The sequence below is a fragment of the Vicugna pacos genome, chromosome 16 (genome assembly GCF_048564905.1).
Source record: "Vicugna pacos chromosome 16, VicPac4, whole genome shotgun sequence".
Classification (NCBI taxonomy): Eukaryota; Metazoa; Chordata; class Mammalia; order Artiodactyla; family Camelidae; genus Vicugna; species Vicugna pacos.
This window is the reverse complement of record NC_133002.1, coordinates 32,592,224-32,601,907: the sequence shown is the minus strand read 5'-3', so window position 1 is coordinate 32,601,907 and position 9,684 is coordinate 32,592,224.

Sequence of the window (9,684 nt, the reverse complement as noted above, 5' to 3'; positions counted from 1 at the left end):
TCTTCACTGCCCTGTGGTGGCCTTGGCCTGCCTCCCTACTCAAGTCACTCCTTTACCACTAATTTAATTCTCTGTTTGCATTTATAGAATCTTACCTAGCCGTCGGACCTGCTGCCTCTGCCAATTTAAAAATACTACTGAAGTTGTCTGCAAGACAGTCAAGCTGCACTGTGACAGTGACTGCCTGACAGAGACCACACATTGTGGTGAGTCTGAATTGTCTGACAATAAATTTTTAATTTTTTTTAATGTTTTTAATCAGTGATGATAAAATGTTTAAACAATTGATGTAATAGAATTTTTTAAATTTTTATTCATTCAGTTTCAATTTCCTAAATTTCTAAGACCCACCTCCCTTGCTAAAAGTCAGATTCTCAGTTACATTATGAAACTCATAATACCTCAGTTACATTGTTAGCTTAGTAATGTAACTGATTCACATACATAGAGGAACAAGAGAACGGCATGGAAGCGGGAAGGGAATTAACATTCATGGCCACATACTGTATACTGTGCTCTCTGTTGGATGCGTTATCCCGAAATGAGAACTTTTTCATACAGTGCATCACAGTTTGTAAACCGATTTAATATCCATTAGGTCTCAAGTACCCTTTGTCTTTGGGGCAAGTGTAAATATATTTTTGTTTATTTTGTTTATTTTTGCAGTTTTATAAAAGAATACAAGTGGTGGTGTTTTATGTTTTATTTGGAGCCTGAGAGTTTCTGGTTCCGTAACCAGAAGCTGCTACCTAGCCCTTCCAGTGGATGGGATGGCTCTTTTATTCTTAGACTGTCCAGCTTTGAATTTGCTCTGAATCTCAAGCATTTCTATATGCAAAACATTAAGATGCTTTCAGATTTTTGTATACATTAGATTTACTGGCACTTAACTTAATGACTTCCAAAATATGCTTTCATGCCCAGATAGCTTGGATACTGGTCCCTATGAATGAGCTGGAGCACATTATAAATAATAACATTTTGCTACTGACATAAAAACGTTCCTTATTTTCCAACTTTTTTTTTTTTTACTGATTATATTATTCCCTTCTCTCTCAGAAGTGGTCAGAACAGGCATTTTAAATCTCCTTTTATGGTGAGCAAAAGCAAGATCAGAGGTGTTAAGTGCTGTGGCCTAGTGACTAGATCTTCTGTCCCTGGTTTCGGGCTATCTGCTACCTCTTGTTCCTCCTTTCTCAGGAACCTTCACCTCTTCCTCTGACCCTCACCTCCTCCTCTGACCCTAACCACCACCACCAAAAATACTTTTAATCCTGGAAGAGAGACCCAGCTGCACAGGGGTACACATGACCTTCAGAAAGTTAGAAGCTTTTTTTTTTTTTCTTTAATGTTTTTGTTTATTTTTAGAGGAGAAGTAGTTAAGCTCCTCTATTTATTTTTAATGAAGGTGCTGGTGATTGAACCCAGGACCTCATGTATGGTAAGCAGGCACTCTACCTCTGAGCTATACCCTCCACCCCAAGTCAGAAGCTCTTGATGGGTCCCCAGGTAAGGCTGGGAATACTAGGAGTGAAATGAAATGAAGCCGAAGTAGGCATCTGACAACAGTTGCTTTTTCCCATCCGCATTTTAGGACTTCAAGTATTCCATTGATTTGTTGAACATTCCACATTTGCATACAGCCTGGCAAATCTCTTAACCTGCACCCCAGATCCCTGCCCATGTGTTAGCGGAGAGCCAGGGTGGACATGGTGTTTCTCTCTGTATAGAGCCTCCTGTCATGGGGACTGGGATATATGGGAGCAGGAACCAAGGAGTGGAATTGGGGGTAAGCGAAAAAGATCACATCGAAATGAGGAGCTGTTAGCAGCGGGTGTTGTTGTGATCACCTGTGAGGGGAGCAGGACAGGAGCACACTGCGGAGGCGGCGAGCGGAAAGCCTTGCACTCCCCTGCTTCTGAGGCAGGGCGGGGTAGGGTGTATGGAAGTGAGGAGTCACAGTGGGTCTGCAGAGCGTCCTGCTGAGTGGGGAACAGCTGTCTTCCAGCCTTGACTTCTCTTGAGTGCTGGGCAGTTGGCCCCTGGAAACCAGTGGAATAATCCTAAACACTGTTACTCTGTTTCACACCATGGGATTTTCTGAGTAGATAGCCAGTTTTCCAAAATGTATCTTTTTCACTTTCTGTTGTGAGGTTTCTTTTTCACTCTATAAGTGGCACCCAGACGTTTGCTGATTTCTAATTTATTTGACTGGGATATGTGGCTGTGGATTGGCAAAAAGCTGTCCATCAGCCTTCAGTTATCAAAAAGACTCTTTTTTACAGGTGAAGAAGCAGCTGTAGGGAACATAGAAGGATCATTCATGAAGGTGTTAGAAGCCCGGAAAAATAATACCAGCACCGAGCTGATTATTGAGCCAGAGAAGGCGTCCTTGGACAAACATGGTGTCAGCTTCTCAGCCTTCGTCGATGAACAGCTAGACTTTAATGATGAAACTGATGTTATCAGTGCACTAAATTATGTACTGCCTTATTTCTCGGAGGGAAATCTAGAATATTTAGAAACAGCATTTTTACCATTCATTAAACTTCTTTTTTCACACCTACAAGACGGAGATAAGCCCCTGGGTTATTTGGAAAAAAACACAACCATTTTGTTAAACCTGAATCCAACAATTTACTTAATAAAAATAAACTGCAGACATTGTATCATCTGAAAAAATGGGCAGATTCAGAAATGCAAAAAAAAAAAAAAAATCAAAGTTAAAAAGAAGGAAAAAACTGCCAGGCATGTACATGCCGATCCTTTGGGTCACAAATTATGGCAGACTTTTCAAAAGGAATTGGACACTGCCCAACCACAGGAAAACAGCCCAGCAAAGACTGAGCGTGTAGGCGAAAGGCTGCGGGGAGTGGACTGGGTCCTCAATGACCCAGATGTCATCATCAAAGAAAGTGTCAATGAACTGAAGCACTGGGGGAAACAGAATGCCCAGCCAGCTGCGGAGAACACCGCCAAGGAAGAGGCGCTCAGGAGGCTGGCCCCAGGAGCCGGGGGGCAGCTTCACATGATGCGGAGGCCCCGGAAGTTAGTGGGAAGCTCCTTCAACACAAAACCTTCTTTTATAAATGAAGATAAAGCAGCAGTCTCTTCTTCCCTGCCTCCTGCCCCCACCCCTCCTAAATCTGAGGTTAAACAGGAATCAAAAGACTTATCCTACACTATTTTAGAAGATGCAGAAGGTATAGTTAGAAATATGGAAGCTTCTAAACCAACCTCGCGTCCCAGAAAAAAACACCTGTTCCTTGATCCTCGCTCTCGTGCGATGCACAGAGCATTCCAGGCTGAAAGGAATCACCATTGGAAAAGGGAAGAGCTACTCAGAACATCTGCAGGCGGGCCTCCATCCTCTGCAGTGAGGAACCTCATAAATTCTCCTTCACGAGAAGCTATTTCTTCAGAAGAACAACTGAATTCTCAGGAAAACCCTCTGGAAGAATTTTCTCCTTCAGACCGTCTTGTAGGAAAGGCGACTGTGCCAGAAGGAGCTATGTCTGAAGTCGCTGCCCATACGGATATTCCCAGCACATATGCTGTTACTGCAGGCAACTTTATGCCAACTGTTGAACACACGGACGAAACACAACAGGAATACCACAACGTGGGCACTGAATTACGCTCTAAACCCACTGGCTTCACTTCCCCAGGGCCTTCATCCTTGGGTGATCAGTTTGAAATCCAGGTAAACCAGCAGCTACGGTCCATCATCCCGAATGATTATATGAGAAGCCTCATTTCACATTTGATCTGGACTCTGAAACTGGACTGCACTGAGACGCACGTGAAGCTGTCCTGTGCCAAGTTCTTCACCAGAATAGGCCTCCTGATAAATCTGCTCAGTGAACAGCAAAAAGCAAAGATGTCCAAGGCAGAGAGGAATACCGACCTATGGAAAGCTGAGAACTATATCAGTGAGAGCACAGAAGACCGGAGTGAACAGACAAGGATGGAGTCAAATGAGGTGAGGACAGTGCCTGAAACAGGGGACCTGGACTTTTACTCAGTGTAGGACATGCCATTAAAGTGCCAAAGCAGGAAGACCAGGGGCCCGTGGTCTGTTATCTTATCCATGAAACTGGCTAAGACAGCGATCTCCCACTGTGCTCATTTAGAGAATGGTGCCACTATTCCTAGGGGAGCCTTAACACACAAGGTGAATTGTTAGGAGAAAATGCTGATGATAAGATCAGTAACACATGAGATCTGGTATGTTCTTGAAGAACTTATAAGCTACTCGAAAGGGTGGGGTTTAGAGTAGTTTAAGAATAGTTTGCTAAGGGGGAGGGTATACCTGAAGTGGTAGAGCACATGCTTAGCATGCACGAGGTCCTGGGTCCAGTCCCCAGCACTTCCTCTAAAAATAAACAAACCTAATTACCTCCCACCCCCCACCCCCAAAAGAGGAAGAGTGAGCTAGTGTCTGAATAGTTTTAGGAATAGTTAGAGTTCATCTTTTCTCTTTGTTTTTAAAAGAAATTATTCTTTATTTTTTAGCTCACAGAAGAAGTTCTGGGATCTGGCTATACCAAGAAACTCATCTTCGCAATATCACTATCTGTGACAGTAACTGCAGCAGTGGCAGTCTTGGTTATAAGTTTCTGCCTTTCTGAGGTAAGGACAATTGAGACTCAGAACCCTATTCCATGGTCCTCTTCATTCACAAGGACTGAGATAGGCTTTGGTCTTTTATGGAAGTTATTTGCCCGGGATTCTTGAAGGAGCTCCAGTCCCAGGGGGTCTCTGTGGAACTGAACCCAAGATAAACAAGCCATTAGACTATTTTGAAAAGTCAAGTTTATAAGAAGGCCAGAGTTGACATGGTAGTAAAATTTCTTCAACTCAGAACACTGCACCTCACCAGTCACTCTCATTCCTTCACTGCTTTCTTTCTTTGTTGGATGAAATGATAAGATACATCATCTCCACCCTCCTGGAGCCTTCAGTCACTGTGGGAGGGCTAAAAGGACATGGCTGAGAGATAGAAGTGTCATCTTGTCGATTCATTAGATTTCCTTCCGGCTTTCTTCTCCGGTGTGTAAGATATTGTGCAGGTAGGTTCCATCAAAATATTGTGAATAAAATCCTGCCTCAGGCTCCTCTGAAGTGTGTCCTTTTGTTGTAGTTCTGTTCTCAAACCATAGCCTACTGACTCTGCCGTGGAGGCCTGTCTCTGCAGGAGGACATCCTCTGCTTGTGTAGACACAGAAGCCCTGTCTGTAGAACAGATGATTTCTCACTGACGAGTAATAATTTTGCGTTCTGATTTCTGATCAATGCTGTGATACCGATAAAGTGAGACTGCTTTGATAGGAAGATGTGAGATCCCTCTTGGTGAAGAAAGAGTCTGATTTCTGAGTCTAGGAACCTGAGGACTAGCGTGGGGTCAGCTTGCTAGTCATTATTGGCCATTGCCCAGACTGTGCCCCCTGCATTTCCAGGTGGCATATGGCCTTGTGCTTTTGTAGAATTTCTACAAACTCCTTTTTTATTGCTTTTATTGCTATGTAGTTTAAACCTGCATTTGTATTTATTTATATCATTTCATAATTTCCTCTCCCCACTTAGATGATAAGTTTTTTCAGGACAGGGAGCATGCAGTGTTTTTCCTAAAGTTGACAAAAATGATGTTCAATGGAAGAGAGATGACGCATTATGTCAATTCCACAATGAGAAGTAATGCAACTCACTAGAAAGGAAATAGAAATAGCAATTAAAAACCTCCCTACAAATAAAAGTCCAGGACTGGACGGCTTCACCAGGGAATTCTACCAAACATACAAAGAAGAACTCATACCAGTCCTTCTCAAACTCTTCCAGACGATTGAAAAGGAGGGAATACTCCCAAACTCATTCTATGAAGCCACCATCACCCTGATACCAAAACCAGGCAAAGACACTACAAAAAAAGAGAATTATAGGCCAATATCACTGATGAACATAGACGCCAAAATCCTCACCAAAATTTTAGCAAATAGAATCCAACAACACATAAAAAAGATTATACATCATGACCAAGTGGGGTTCATCCCAGGGACACAAGGCTGGTTCAACATACGCAAATCAATCAATGTAATACATCACATCAACAAGAGAAAGGACAAAAACCACATGGTCATCTCAATTGATGCAGAAAAAGCATTTGATAAAATTCAACACCCATTTATGATAAAAACTCTCGCCAAAGTGGGTATAGAGGGATCATATCTCAACATAATAAAAGCTATATATGACAAACCTACAGCCAGCATAGTTCTCAACGGTGAAAAACTCAAAAGCTTCCCACTAAAATCTGGGACAAGACAAGGATGCCCACTATCACCACTCCTATTCAACATAGTCCTGGAAGTCCTAGCCACAGCAATCAGGCAAGAGAAAGAAATAAAAGGGATCCAAATTGGAAAAGAAGAGGTAAAAGTGTCATTATATGCTGATGACATGTTACTATATATAGAAAACCCTAAAAGGTCCACACAAAAGCTACTAGATCTGATTGAAGAATTCAGGAAGGTAGCAGGTTACAAAATTAATGTTCAAAAATCAGTTGCATTTCTTTACACTAACGATAAATCAACAGAAAAAGAAAGTAAAGATACAATCCCCTTTAAAATAGCACCGAAAGTAATAAAATACCTGGGAATAAATCTAACCAAGGAGGTGAAAGAATTATACACAGAAAACTATAAACCATTGATGAAGGAAATTAAAGAAGACTTTAAAAAATGGAAAGATATTCCATGCTCTTGGATTGGAAGAATCAATATTGTTAAAATGGTCACACTGCCCAAGGCAATCTACAGATTTAATGCAATCCCTATCCAATTACCCAGGACATATTTCACAGAACTAGAACAAATCATAATAAAATTTATATGGAACCATCAAAGACCTAGAATTGCTAAAGCATTACTGAAGAGAAAGAAAGAAGCTGGAGGAATAACTCTCCCAGACTTCAGACAATACTATAGAGCTACAGTCATCAAGACAGCATGGTATTGGTACCAAAACAGACATATGGACCAATGGAACAGAATAGAGAGCCCAGAAATGAACCCACAAACCTTTGGTCAACTAATCTTCGACAAAGGAGGCAAGAATATACAATGGAATAAAGACAGTGTCTTCAGCAAATGGTGTTGGGAAAACTGGACAGCAGCATGTAAAACAATGAAGCTAGAACACACCCTTACACCATATACAAAATCAACTCAAAATGGATTAAAGCCTTAAACATAAGACAAGATACAATAAACCTCCTAGAGGAAAACATAGGCAAAACATTATCTGACATACATTTCAAAAGTTTTCTCCTAGAAGAAATAAAAGCAAGAATAAACAAATGGGACCTAATGAAACTTAACAAGCTTCTGCAGAGCAAAGGAAACCAGAAAAAAACAAGAAGAAAACCTACGGAATGGGAGAAAATTTTTGCAAGTGAAACCGACAAAGGCTTGATCTCCAAAATATATAAGCAGCTCATACGACTCAATAAGAAAAAAATAAACAACCCAATCCAAAAATGGGCAGAAGACCTAAACAAGCAATTCTCCAAGGAAGACATACAAATGATCAAAAAGCACATGAAAAAAATGCTCCATATCACTAATTATCAGAGAAATGCAAATCAAAACTACAATGAGGTATCACCTCACACCAGTCAGAATGGCCGTCATTCAAAAATCCACAAATGACAAATGCTGGAGAGGCTGTGGAGAAAGGGGAACCCTCCTACACTGCTGGTGGGAATGCAGTTTGGTGCAGCCACTATGGAAAACAGTGTGGAGATTCCTCAAAAGACTAGGAATAGACTTACCATATGACCCAGGAATCCCACTCCTGGGCTTGTATCCAGAAGGAAATCTACTTCAGGATGACACCTGCACTCCAAAGTTCATAGCAGCACTATTTACAATAGCCAAAACATGGAAACAGCCTAAATGTCCATCAATAGGTGACTGGATAAAGAAGAGGTGGTATATTTATACGATGGAATACTACTCAGCTATAAAAACTGACAACATAACGCCATTTGCAGCAACATGGATGCTCCTAGAGAATGTCATTCTAAGTGAAGTAAGCCAGAAAGAGAAAGAAAAATACCATATGAGATCGCTCATATGTGGAATCTAAAGACTCATGGACAGAGAATACAGACTTGTGGTTACCAGGGGGGGTAGAGGGTGGGAAGAGATAGACTGGGATTTCAAAATTGTAGAACAGATAAATAAGATTACACTGTATAGCACAGGGAAATATACACAAAATGTTATGATAAATCACAGAGAAAAAAATGTGACAATGAGTGTGTATATGTCCATGAATGAAAAATTGTGCTGAACACTGGAATTCGACAGAACATTGTAAAATGATTATAAATCAGTAAAAAATGTTTAAAAAAAAAAGTAATGCAACATATTTATTTGAAGTAGCTAGGGAGCCCAGCAATCGACAGACCCACGTGTTCTTTGAATTTGTTTTTTTTTGTGTGTAGTTGAGGTAGAGGAATCTAACTTCCTCCCCCTGCATGAAAATCGAATTGTTTCAAAATTTTCTACTGAATGTTTCATTCTTCCTTCACTAATCTAAAAATACTGTCTTTATCTGGACTCTGTTCTATTGATCCAGTTATCTTTTCCTATACTGGTACCAGTACCACACTGCCTAATTCCAGTTGCTCTGGAACATACTGTATAAATGGTAGGGTAAGCTCCTGCTCTTTGATTATCTTTTTGATACTATTCTTGCACAGTTTCTCTACCAAATGTCAACTAGCCAGGTTTTGTTGAAAATTTATCTTGGATTTAAATAGGACTGCATTGAATTTGTAGGTTAATTTGAGGAGAATTGATATCTTTACAACATATTAGGAACATGGTATCCCATGCCATGTATACATTTTTCACTTTAACGTCTTTCAGAAGAGTTTTAACGTTTTCATCACAGAGATCTTATACATTCTTGGTTAAGTTTATCCCTAGGTACTTTATGCAGTTTTATTGATACTGTAAATGGGATATTTCTTCTATTTGTTAGTTATTTGTGTTACATAGGAAAGTTTTTGAGGTTTATATGTTGATCTCTTGATTTTGTATGTAGCCTAATCTTCCTGAATTCTCATATTGCTTCCAACCTAAAGGATGTCCGTCATTTCATATGCAGACGTGCTCGTCTCTTCCTTTCCAGTGTTTTTCTTACTGCAGTGATGAGGACCTCCTCAAAAGTGACCAGTCGTGGCCATAGGATAGGCATCCTACTCTTATTCTTGGCTTTAAAACCATGCTTAGGTTCCTGGTAGCTATTTTTGTTTCCCTACTTCTAAGAATTTTTATTAGGAATTATCTGTTACCTAAAACAATCAATAAAATGTATTGCCAGCTGCACGCAAGATCCTAAGTTGGGTACTGTGAAAGAGGCAAAAGGATTATTAAACAAGATTGCATTCCTTCCACAAAAAAGTCTTCATCTCCCTGGATAGATAAGACTTAAAATAAAAAGGAATGAATAAAAATTTGGAGATAGTCATTGTGATGAATAATTCTGATCACGTTTCTTCCAAAACAGATTTATTCTCACAGAACAGCAGCAAAGGGCCATAAAAAAGCGTAAGGTATATACTGCTCTGGTAACTTTTTATTTTTCGTTTTACCTTTGTGGGGGAGGTAATTA